The sequence below is a fragment of the Emydura macquarii genome, unplaced genomic scaffold (assembly GCF_026122565.2).
Source record: "Emydura macquarii macquarii isolate MOO-44397 ecotype Brisbane River unplaced genomic scaffold, CSIRO-AGI_Emac_v2 contig_1043, whole genome shotgun sequence".
NCBI classification, from domain to species: Eukaryota; Metazoa; Chordata; order Testudines; family Chelidae; genus Emydura; species Emydura macquarii.
Window position 1 is genome coordinate 7,774,519 of NW_027131180.1, and position 13,578 is coordinate 7,788,096.

General features: G+C 37.1%; 1 protein-coding gene across 26 annotated transcripts in view; it reads right to left on the reverse strand.

Annotated features, from left to right (window-relative positions):
- DMD (dystrophin) overlaps positions 1-13,578 on the reverse strand; it is a 1,854,857-nt gene that overhangs the window by 557,021 nt on the left and 1,284,258 nt on the right. The gene's annotated exons all lie outside the window — the stretch shown is intronic.

Consider the following 13,578-nt stretch of genomic DNA (forward strand, 5'->3'; position numbering starts at 1 on the left):
CATTTACAACACCACCTCCCCTTGAAAACAAGTGATGTCACATATCTTATGTTTTCAGTTATTCAGATGTATACTTGCTGCCGTGTGCTACATAAAATGAAGGTTGTTTTCTCACAAAGTGAAACTGTTTTAGTATAAAACCTTTTACTTTGGGTATAACATCTTAATAATGAATATACAAATCTGAAAGGGTTTGTTAGTTCATTTAAGTTCACCTAAATATTCAAATGTTTAGATGCTAATTCAAACTAGCTAAATCTTTTATATTTGGAAATCTCATGGGAACATGTTTTCTTAAAAGATCTTTAGTGCTGCTTGTTTCCAGTCTGGTTGGAACATGGACGTGCAGATGCACATAAGAAAAAAATAATAAGGGAATATATACGTGGGAAGTATTACTTGTGCCTTTCAGTTTGTGTTCAAACTTGTTCATATTTATCCACACTGATTTTCCCATTCTCAAGCAACAGAAAGTAAGAGTTACTAGATGGTATAGCACTAGTCAGCAGCATGGAAGTACTTGAAATTAAGAGAAGAGTAAATTGGAAAGAAAAATAGGAAAGAAAAAAAACTTTTCTTCTTTCTAGCATCCTTTAAACCAATGTGATGCTCACGTTGTATTAAAAGAAAAGCCCTGACAATTAATAATTAAACTTGGACAAAAAAAATTGGGTCTGCTCTTCAGACTAAGAAAATCAATCTTCCCTGTGGCTATTGTTTCTAAGAGCAGGTTTTTGCTAAAATGCCTCTTTTAAAAGTAGAAAAATGAGGGAAACCTCTGATAAACACAATAAAAATGTAAATTCCCTTTGGAGTTACACTATATTAATGGAGGCACTACTGTGCTATTGGCTGACTACAAAAGTGTTACTGATGCATGCTACCTACTAATCTCTCATCTCCGTTATTTACATAACACAATAAATCTAAATCCATCAGAGACCAGAATGCAATGAAGGTTTCTATGAAAAACACAGCTGAGATAAAGGAAGGAAAATATGAATCTCATGACATGTAATTTTTACTTTGTTTTTTCAAATAACATTCCATTTGAAAATGTTGATTAGACCGAATCAAAGAAATAACACTGTTATATAGTTTATTTTAGATCAACAGGTTTTTGTCATTCATACTCTTTCCCTGATATGTTAAATGAATTTCACTGTTACTATTTTTAGCTAATATTCTAATATCTAATATCTATCCTTTATTATTTTCTCTTAATCTTGTTAAGAATAATAAAATCATTTCCACTCATAGTTCAGCATGTGCCCCCTGATGTGAAGGAAAACAATTAAAAATGCATCCATTTCCCTTATGTGTTAATTCAATATCTATGCAGACCTTGGCTTAATTTCACAGAAGATTAGCTTCATCTTTCTTACAACTTTTGAATGTTAATCTGCAATGTTTAGCAGCATTAATATTAACATAAACAAGTTCAACAGAGATATTATTCTTATAAGTCAACAGGTAATCAGAGGCAGAGGTCAGCTATATAAATCTAAACCTACTGTTGAAGGTTTGAAATATAAACCAATTTCAAATCAAATGTATCAGAGGTGTTAAGGCAAGTATGTTAAGAGGAAGAAAGACATTAATTTGATGGTTTTCTTTTTCAAAAAAGAAAAGCATAATTAGCTACATTCTTAGATATATTCAGTTTTAACACCAACATGTATAAATGCGAAAACAAAAACAATTAGGTTTTATGGTCTGCATTACAAAGTTATTGACACTGAAAATATCATTTACACAGAAAAGACAACTTGATAAAACTGACCTGTCATTTATGAGTCAGTAGTATTAAACTAACACAGTCTTTGTGTGACGCTTGCTGGGGTAGTCAGGTTGTGAGGCACCTCGCTACCACTTCCTCTCAGTGTGAGACAGCCCTATCTAAACCAGTCCAAGATTAGCTCTCTGACAACCCGGATCACAGGCAGCACAAGTACTTCCCCCTCATAGCCTCCTCAGGCTCTGCTGTCCCTCTGCAGGCAAGTGATACGTGCACACCAACCCCCAAGTCCTCCAAGTCTCTCTTTGGAGTGTCTAGCCCGTTCCACTGAACACTCATAGAACTCACAGATTCACTATTCCCATTCACTATACCATCTTGGGGGATCATCATTCTGCTTAACACACAGCACTTTAAATAGATAGAATGAAAATAAAAACAAAAGTTTATTATCAAAGAACAGAGATTCAAGTGATAGAATTTAATATATTCTAAACAAATGGTTACATATATAACAAAATCATAATAAGTTTTCAAAAGCCTAAACTTAACTCACAAGGCATTCCCCCATATCCTACAACATGGGTCAGCAACCTGTGGCATGAGAGATTATTTTGAGCAGCACTCACACTGCCATTAATTTTTCGTGGTGTCAGTGCGGTTCCTGGCCAGGGCACTGGGGGGGACCATGTCACATGGGAGAGGGGCAGGGGTGAGGCCGTGAGGGGGGAGTGTCCGCTGCAAGGTGCTGCTTGAAGCCGGGAGTGGCTCCTGGCCAGAGCGCTGGGCCCACGTCATGTGGGACAGGAGCGGGGCCATGGAGGGAGACCTTATAAATGTTAAAATGTATTACTGGCATGCAAACCCCTACATTGGATTGAAGACTTGGCATGCCACTTATGAAAGGTTGCCAACCCCTGTCCCACAAGATAGCTTACCCTAAGTCCTTTTTCCAATGTTTTCAAACAAGTTGGCTGAGATCCCCCATTCAGAAGATCAAGACTGTTGGCTTGCCCTCACAGACTGAAGAAATAACTGGAAATTCATCTGCACCTCAGATATAGTTCCAAAAGTTCATTATCTTCCTTCTAAACAAGATAATCCCTAATGTTTTTGTTTTTTTCTTGCAGCCTCCACAATCTATTGATTAGCATTTTGTTCAGACTATAAATTGTTGTCCATTGTGAACCATAATCCTCAATTTGCACGTGACCAGCAGGAGAGAGAGAACATTTCCTTCTCCTTACCTGTCAGGGGTATGTGGATCATCTTTTGGTGACCTGCTTTAACTCACAGACCTAGAGAATGTAATTTTTAGTATTTACATACATAATTCCTCACAATTTTTTCCATATATATCTTGAAATGATTATGATCACCAGTATGACACAGGCTTTCATTAAAGATTGCACTGTTTGGTGGACTAATATCTAGATACAGGACACCGAAGATCCCTGCAATCCTTATGTACCCCTCTGACCTCTGCCAGTTGATATCAAGAAGTCCTGGGGTCACACACTGTTCATAACACAGTTGAATCCTGAGCTATATACTGTAGCACATATAGGGGATTTTTTTTTTTTTTTAGAAGAAAAACAAAATTTGTAAAATGGTTAATATTTCAAAAAGAAACGAAGAGGGGTGTACGTAATCATGAGATATTTTAAAGAGTCTACTACATATATAAGATTCATGTCAACTAATTTACCATTCAAAGAAAAAAGTCATTCCTATAAAATGAGTAAACTTCTTAGATGAGGTCTTGAAGTTATTCTATCAATTCCTTCACCTAGGGCATGAAATTTATTACTCAACATAAAGAGACAAAGGACCAGGATTCCAATAAAAGTACCTGATTAGCAGATTTTGACTAGATGTCAATACATGAAACCCCTGAAAGATCCATGCTCTATGCTACCATATGGAAACTCAAATTTCTCCACCTAGGGCATGAAATTTATTACTCAACATAAAGAGACAAAGAACCAGGATTCCAATAAAAGTACCTGATTAGCAGATTTTGACTAGATGTCAATACATGAAACCCCTGAAAGATCCATGCTCTATGCTACCATATGGAAACTCAAATTCTCTCACTGCTGGGAGAAGTCTCAGGCAAGGATACTATGAAGTGAACGTAATAGAAAAGGTTTGGGACTTGTTCAACATTATTTTTACCATAACCAACCGACACCAGTGAAGAAAAAGTCTGATCAGCTGGTGGAAATTAGGTCATTTCTACCAGCCAAAGGAGTAGTGGGAGCAAACAACCTAACTAGTTTTAAGATAAACCTATCAAACTCTACTAAGGGAATTATATGATGAGGTTGCCTGAGATAGCAGGGGACTGGATTCAATGAGCTAGGAGGAGCCTTCTAATCCTAGGTTCAATATCAGTAGGCTGCTAAAACCCAACTGTATTGCTCCCCCTGAATAGGTAATAATATCCTGAAACTTAGCCCTGAAACTTGCCTTGGCATAGCTGCTAGCAAAATCAACAGAACATAGAAAGATGCACCTCTGTTTGCTTCCAAAGGAAAAAGTAGACCTACCAGATTAAAGAGACTGACGTTAACATCAAAGAAACTTTACAGTTTTGGCCCTGTGTGTCAAAATATGAATCGTAAAACACCGGATACTTCTGAAATTTGGTACTTTATCTGAAGAATGAAATTAGACCGATTGCCATCTTAAGTATTGGAATAATTCAAAAGATTGAGAAACAGTAGATGATGCTAATTACATATAAACTGATCCATGTTTTCACAAGATGTTCATTACTGTTGTAGTCTTAAAACGCACACTATTTTGCAGATATTTTATTTTACTTAACTGAATATTTGTATCTTTGACTGTCTGCATTAAGTTAAATAAAAAATAACTAGCAGAGAAGTATTTAACATCTTGGGGAATATCAAAATATTCTAAGAAGTCTGACAAAAATAACCTCAGTCATGTTTGAATCATTATACAAATATTTTCAAAGTTTCCCCCTCACGGATGCAAGAAGTAATCCTAAGGCCTGTTTCTGACTTTAAGTTTTAGATGAGTTTTCTTCCCTCATGAGGAGCTTAACTGTCCCTACACTAGGCCCTTTCCTTTCTTTTTAATGTAAAACCATTCACATTACTGTGCATTGAAACTTCTCCTATGTGGTCCCCCCCCCCCCTTTTTTTTTTTTTGCTGATTGTTAAACTCAAAGGTATCCCTCAGTACCTTGCATACTTAGATGGGAGAAATGTGGGATACCAAATCAGTGTTACAGTCAAAGACAGAAAAGGCAGTGACAAAGTGGGACAGTTATCACCACAGTTGCAATATAGGCAGTTAAACTGGAGTGATATCAGAAGGCAACAACAAATGTAAAAGTGTAACAGCTCTTAAGAAAACAGTTTAACATAGGATTATAAACACTAATTGTAATTTTATGGTTATTGCATGGCATTATTAAAGCACAGAGTATGGCTGTTTATATGCTATGCATTTCCATACCTGAACATGGTTGCCTTTCTTTTAAGTTTAACCTTAATTCAGAATTTTCTGGGTTTGTAATCCTCATTTTAAGATGAAAGTACTAATGTGCGCTTGTTGATCTTTCAGTACAATTCAAATTTTGGTAATGGGAAGAGTTATTTTTGCAATGATTTACCACCCTCTAAAAACTGCCCCTCCCTCGGTTGTGGTTTTTTTTCCCCCTGCCTAAATCCAAAGAAAATCTATTAGTAACCACAAATTATGTCTTACTACAAATATGATTATTATGTCATTAATATTACTATGAAAAGTTGTCATAAATTAATTATAAATGTGAACAAGAGGGGACAAAATAGTCCCAATTAAATGTAAATTCTTAAAAGATACATCAAGTGACACGAACTTTCACTGCCCATTCTTTTATCTTAATTATGAACAGAGAGAAAACAGGTTCTAACTAAAACTGTATCATTTGACTTAATGGCATAGTGTGAAATAGTCTGCTCTCTCACAGAAAGGTTTTGTCATGGCACCGCAATGATGCGAGGAAGCTGAAAACCCCTCTAGATCCCTTCCAGTTTTGGTCCAATGGAAAAAAAAAATCCTCAAATATAGGGATGAAGGGTAGGGCAGCAATCATGGCAAGATGTCCCCCAGATGTGTGGGAGGGCTTTATACTGAGTGGAGTCACGAGAGAAAACTGAATTTCCAATTTTCCCTACCCCCCACCTGATTGGTCAAGGGGAGGCAAAGATGCCCCTTGGCTCCCCCTGGCACACTTTGATGTCAACTTTGAGGCAAGAGAATGGGATCAGCTCCAGTATGTCTGAGCACAGGCTCTTCCTGTGACAGTATGTACCACTGTGTCTATACACTATTGCAATAAAGTATTGCTTGTGAGGTATCATTGAAAACTCATAATTTGCTGGTCAGTATTGTCCTGATAAAATATATGTAGCAACATTGTGAAGTTATACAATTTCTCTGTATGATGTTGTTAACACATGTTCTAAACAGTTCCACCCAAGCAGAAGTTGGTAAACAGGTCTGTCCTAAACACAGGAATATGCGGTCTGGTTAATTTGCTTTAAGAAGTAAACAGAGTCATGAAGCAGGAAGGGGAGACAAAGGAAGTGCAAACAGGTGGAGATACCAGGTAGTGAATATCCTTCCACATACACTTTCCGTCTCCTAAATCTCAGTTGCAAATGTTTTTCAAGACGGGGACTGAAACTATAAAAAAGAGGGACAGACACCCCAAGTTATCCCTCTCTTTCCCTCTGCCCAGCACCTGAAGTGACGAGGAAGCCTTCATTGGATTCTGGGAGAAGGGATCCTGACCTAAGAAATTTGGTCAGTAAGACTGCTGAAAGCATAGGGTGGGAACTTTTCTTAAATCTGATATAGTTTGTTGTTAGTCACTAGTAGTGTTTTACCTTTATTTTCTTGTAACCATTTCTGACTTTTATGCCTCATTACTTGTATTCACTTAAAATCTCTCTCTTTGTAGATAATAAACTTGTTTTATTGTTTTAGTGTTTTTAAACTGATGTGTAAGGGAAACTCCAGCTGAGGTGGCAAATTATGTGCATATGATTTCTATTAAAGAAATAACAGAATTTATATAAACTTCTATTGTCCCGAAGAGGGCTGGACAGTACATACATACATTTCTGGGAGGAAAATCTATGACTGGGAATGTACTGGGATGACCCAGCAGTATAACCAAAACTGGTAAGAGCCATAGTGTAGCTGGCTGGCTGAAGTACACACACCGACATAGCTGGGAGTGACTTGCATGCTGGAGGTTTCATCAGCAAAGCATTGTAAAGGGCACTGCAGATTAGAAGGCAAGGGTGACACAGCAATTCAGCAGTATGGATAGTACCCTGGTATGTCAAACTCCCCTCTCCTTTTCAGAAGTTGGGTGTCCTTCGGCTCATCCAAGCGAACTCTTCCCACCCCACTGAAACAGAACATTGTGACATATGATGATACTCTTTGTCACATCTTCCACAGAGATATGATGTGATGTGTCATCAGTGTAGCACAGCATGACTTAATATAACCCCACCCATCAAATGTCCGAAACATGCACAAAGACACTTTTACTCTCCATGCAGAATTAGTACAGAGCAGTTCATTGGTTATGTTCATACTTGTCTCCCTTTTTGACAGTTGGGAATACGTAAACTGGTGTCATTACTACCAACTTTGGCAATCAGCTGACACAGACATTTAGTATTTTGTCAATAAAAAGAATACTAGGTATATTTATATTCCCCCTGTGTGGATTTATGTAAGTTAATTAAAAATAGGACCTTTTAATATTTTGTTCAATTTGTATGTTGCTTCAGGCTAATTTCCCTAATGTCCCCTTGCAGCTTTCCGTTGCTCTAGTTTGAATAGCTACAGGAGAATTCCTCTTGCATACACCCCCTAATCCCTTCCACAGAATAGGTTCCAGGGCTGCTACCAGCAGGTCAGATTTTTGTACCAGATATGGAATAGCTACAGAGCTTCATTTATAGAGAGATACTAGAGATGTGTCTTCCTTGAGATCCTTTAATGAACTTTCAGGAATAGTGGGGCCAGAATAAAAAGTGGTAAATGCTCAGAACATCCATAAATCCCTGTAATCCTCAATTGCTTGTAAAACTCTGGGAGCTATGGCTAGTGGGTGCCTGCCAGATTTTGTTTCCCATCTCCCACTGAATACTAAAGCAGTGTACAGCTTGGCTACTCCACTGAATCTGGATCTTCATAAATAAAAAATAAATGAAAAAAACCTTTTCTTTTAAAATGGTTACATTTCAAAACATATTTCTGCATATGAAGATGTATAGTTTTCATTACTAATTATAAAAAACAACTTATTGTTTTCACTTAATGTAATTGGAGTGAATTATATAAAAATATATATAAAAAATGGTCTCCCTTTTAAGGAAACAGTTATTATACAGAGATTTTTACAAACAAGAGGCCCCTTTCTCTAGCTAGCTATCTGAATAGCACTTTGTAAAATAACCATTATGTCTCAGTATCAGAGCAGAACATATAATTGGACCTAAATGCAGCAATACTGACAAACTTGATGGAGTATAAGCTTGAATAGAAATAATGTAATATTCTTGATAGGTATGTTTATTCCAAAACAATTGCTGAATTTCAGCAAGCATATAAAGTTTATTGAGACATTATAGGTAAGACAATATAGTACAGCATGCTAGTTTTATTCTACTTTTAAAACACTAAGGCACAGATGGGAGTTTGAATGTCTTGAGACAGTTAATCTCTGGAGGTATTTGACTGAATGATAGGTAGTATCTAATTCTCAAAGGTGCATACACTTCATATGAAATAAATATACAGGTAATAATGCACTATGGTTGTCACCTCAAAAGACGAGCATAGGAAAAATTTTCTTGTTACAGAAAGGCTAAATACAGGGGATGGATTTAACCATGAATTATTCTAATATATAGTAACTTTATAAGAACAGTAGTGCATTGGGTGGGTGCTGACACTCAATGCTTATCAACAGATATACCGTAAGTATTTCCTATTCTAAGTGTAGGGAAAAACTATGGTTTCTTGCATCCTCATCCTGCAATTTGCCATGTCAGCATGGGCCCCTCCGTTCAGGTTCAGACATCTACCTATATAAAGAACTTTGCAGGACCAAGTCTGGACACCATTACATGATAAATAGTGATGAATGTCAGCTTTTTAACATTCACCGTCATTTACGCATAGAAAAAGAGAAAATCCAACTCACTAGCTAAATTACTTTCTTTACAGAAGCGGGAACTGGAAGCAGCTTCCCTTTTGTCTTTCCTCTTCCCACATCAGTTAAGTGATGCTTGTGAGGAAAAAGATGGAAAGGAGAGACACAGGAGAAGACATCTGCAGCAACTGTATTGAAGCCAACCTTTAATTGGTAGGACTATGGTAGGACTGGAATCAAAGCAGGCTTCTCTGTGTTAGCGCAGGGTGTAAAACATAGGAACTAGATCAGGAAACATGAATGATCATTTTCTGCCCCTTTTCCAAAATGGAGAAATTGCTCCTCACCCACACTCTTACTTTGAGAAAGGTTTATTCCCATTAAAATGTGCTTTCCAGGTCATGTTGATCAGCTGATCTTGAGATTTTAATTTAATATATTGGGTAGGATTTTCCTCTATAAATTAACCACATTTCTTTCTCCTGTATGAGTATTGAACCGCCTATCTTGTGGTGGTAGGAATGGGAACAGAAATATTTGCCATGAGACTAGCGTTTCATTTTTTCTTTTCTGAGTTAGATATACCTGAAGGTATGAATTTAACACACATTTTTCTTTTACTATAAATATCAATCTTACCTTTAGGACTACTCACCTTGGCAACCAATCCATAAAAGAAGGCTAGGTAGCTAAGGAAAACTGTCAAAATTTAAGCCACCTATAAGGTGTGTGTGTGTGGGGAGGGGGGCGGGGGATTGGTTAGTGCCTTTTCCAGTTCCCTTGTAGAGTTTGCAGGTAGGGAGGCATATTGATTCATGGATTGGAAACAAGCCTATTATTGGAGACGGATACCACTTTGTTCATGGGAAGAACCTACACTCTCCAAATAGGCACTCATGCATTGATATATCTTGAGTGGCTTACTCATATGAACCAGTGCAGGACATAAAGAGGAGGTATACTCAGCTAATGGTATAGGGAGGACACTTGAAAAGACATACTAGTCCCTTTTACTCTCCCTGCTGGGAGGCAGCAGCACACATACGATTCACGTTATTCAAAAAGCTGAGGTTAATTTTGTCAGTTTTAATTGGTGTGTGCATATCTTGTGATACTTCTAATGCCTGACCAAGCACCACTGAAATCAATGAGAGGTTTACTGTTGGCCTCAGGGTGTATGAGATCAAGCACTTATCATTCATAAAGTGAGGAAAGAATGGTCACATGCAGCCAGGCAAAGTGGATTCACAGATTCACAGAGTTTAGGGCCAGAAGGGATCATTAGATCACCTAGTCTGACCACTTGTATATCACAGGCTATTAAAGTTCACACCACTACCCCTGTATTGAACCTTATGAAACATCTTTGACTAAAGCATAAATTTGTGTTCAGCTAAAGCATTTCTTCCAGAAAGGCAACCATTCTCGACTGAGAATCCTTCCTTAGTTAGTTTGTTCCAATAATGAATCACCTTCACTGTTAAAAATGTGTGCTTTGCGTCTAATTTGAATTAGTCTGGCTTCAGCTTCTACCCATTGGTTCTTGCCAGGCCTTTCTCTGCTAGGCTAAAAAGCTTTTTAATATGTAGTATTTTCTCACCATGAAGGTACTTATAACACTGTAGTCAAGTCAACTCGCAGTCTTCTTTTTGATAAACTAAATAGATTGAGCTCTTGAAATCTCTCACTGTAAGGCATTTTCTTCAGCTCTCAGATAATTTTTGCAGTTCTTATGTGCACCATCCAATTTTCTTTTTAAAATGCAGACATTAGAACTATATTCAGTATTCCAGTACTGCCATATACAGAGGTAAAATCATCTCCTTACTCTTACTCGCTATTTCACTGCTTATATATCCAAAGATCGTGTAGCACTTTTTGCCACAGCGTCACTGGGAACTGATGTTCATTTCCTTCTCCACGATGACCATGACTCCTTAGGTACTGTGCAAGCTACCCACTAAGGTCTGCATCTTCATTCTTGGCCTACAACCCTCTGGTTTCTTTTCAGAAACTATCAAATAACACGGTATTGTAAGAGGTATTGTAAAAATGGTGTGTATACAGATATTATCAGAAGATGAAATATAATATTATTATACTGTCCTGAAAGAGTCCCAAACAAACCTATTTTATTTTGACAACTGAAGAGTTCAGAATTATTGTCCCTCCTCCTGAACATTTTCTGTACTTGCCTGCATTTCTTTCTCTCTCTCTCTCTGTGATTTACCACTATGCACATTATTATTTATTAGCTTATGTTTTGCGATTCTGGGCAATCACATTGTACACGATCCTCTCCATAACAGGCAGCTGAAGAAATTGCTAATATTATAGCACGCTATTACATGCAAACTTCAATCCACTCTTACCTACAGAGCCGCAATTAGGACCTCTGTAATAATACTAAGATAATTACATAAAAGAGCAGTTCACCTCTTACCACCCATTGTTCAAGAAGTTAGCTTATCTATTTAGACTCATCTTCCCCTACAGCACATATAAAAGGATCATTCAGAATGAAAGGGAGGAGAGTTTAAATGTTTTATGTATAATTTCTTCATGAAAAACTGTCAATATGAGCAAGAGTTTCACATAAGTTCAGTTAAGGTTGCCATTTAGTTAGTTAATTTAACCATTTTCATTGACAAACAACAGTGACTTTAAAATGAAGTTTTCTTAATTCTCATTTAAACAATGAATATGTATGAAGCACATTGTCAATGACAAGGTTTGAATTAAGACCACATTACTGTAGGACAGTGAAAAGCAGACTACTAAAAATATATATAAAAGGTCATCACATGTAGGATATTTAGAGTTTCAGATTTTCATAGAAGCCTATTAAGATCTGACTTTGACACAGTTATTTTTTAACTGCTTAACTGTGGATTTGTATTATTCCCAATTTTCATTTTTATTAAAAAGTGATTTTTTCCATTAGTGCAGAAGACTAAAACAATCCACAAACCAATGCACCAAACATAATTTTCTGCTTCAAATAGCAGTCTAGCTTTCTGAAAAAAAAAACCTAAATAATGCATTAGTTTTCTGTGTGGTATTGCAACTATCAATGCCACAATCATTAGAACATCTGTGAGCTTTCTATATTAAAATTTTAAAACGGTTTTTTTTTCATAGAGCTGTTATGTGGGAATTTTTGTGTGCTGGATATTTTAGGTCCACCCAAAATGTTTGGTTGGATCGCATAGAAGAACTCAAGGAGGTTATTCTAATTGAAAACTAAGAGCCAAAATTTGTAAATATACAGATCCATTTTTGCACAAGTAGTCCTGCTGAGATCAATGTAAAACATATAAAGTTACTTGCATACCTGTTTGTTTATAGGATTTGGGCCTAAAACATCAAATGTGAATATGCAGTCACCCATTTTTTGGCCAAAGCTGTCTACATTTTTTTACTTACATCAGAGATCTTACTGAGAAGGACTATAAAAGTGTGTCATCCTCTGTCTAAAAGCAACACACGAAAAACCCCATATTTACCACCGTTATATAATTATGATATGTTCTGTACAAAGTATGACTTGTGTGGTATTATTTTAAAAGTCTTGAGATACTAAACATTAATATTTTGGTGAATTGTATGTGCTATTGTATGTGAAGTTAAGAAATATTGTTGTATTTGCTACTAGGACATGTTGTAAGGTGGGAAACATTCACAAATCAGCTTTTCAGGTACAACAATGAAGTAGCCAGATGTGCTAATCCGATTCTAGAAAAGAATCCATTAACAGGGACTGTTTACAATGGGGACTTCACTGAGGAAGCTCGTAGGCAATAGCCCCTGACTGACCAACGAGGATGACCGCCCAGATCACAAGCATCAATTGTTCCACAGCAAGCTGGAACAGACTATAAGAGAAGGGGGAGTGATATTATTACTTGGCTTCTCTCTCCCCCCAGTTCAAGAAATGTCAGGAAGACAAAGAATTTTGGACTGCAGAAAGGGTGGTCCCAGGCCGGGAAAGCAGTCTCTGCCTGTGTACTGAAGATCTGTAGCTTGCTTGTACCAGCTCTCAGGGTGAGACATTTCTAGATTCAAATCCCGTTAGTGTGTAGAATTTAGAGTGCAATGTTATTTTTATGTCTTTAGTAACTATTTCTGGTCTGTTTATGCTTACCACTTATAATCACTTAAACTCTATTTTTTTAAAGTTAATAAAGTTGTTTAATGTTTTATATTAACCAGTGTGTTTTTGAGTGAAGTTTTTATGGAATATTAACTCAGGGTAACAGGGGTGGGTGCATATTCTCTCCACTTCAAGTTGGGGGGTGGACTTATTAATGAGCTTGTACTGAACAAATCTTCATCCATTGCAAGACAGTATAATCTTGGGGTGCACTCCTATAGTGAAGATATTGGGGGACTGTGATGTTATTGGCTGATGCCTTGCTCTATGGTGGGACCTGAGTGGCTCAGGCAGAGTATTCATGTGACTTAGTTGGGTGTGTAGTGCCACCTGATAGGTGATAACAAGGCAGAAGCATGGTTGGAGGTCATCCCAAGATATAAAGGTAAGGAGGCTCAGCAGTACCCCAAATCAAAGCTGCACCAGGCAGCACTCCATGACAATAAGCAAACATTATTTTTCCAACAAATACTTTTTTCCTGCAAT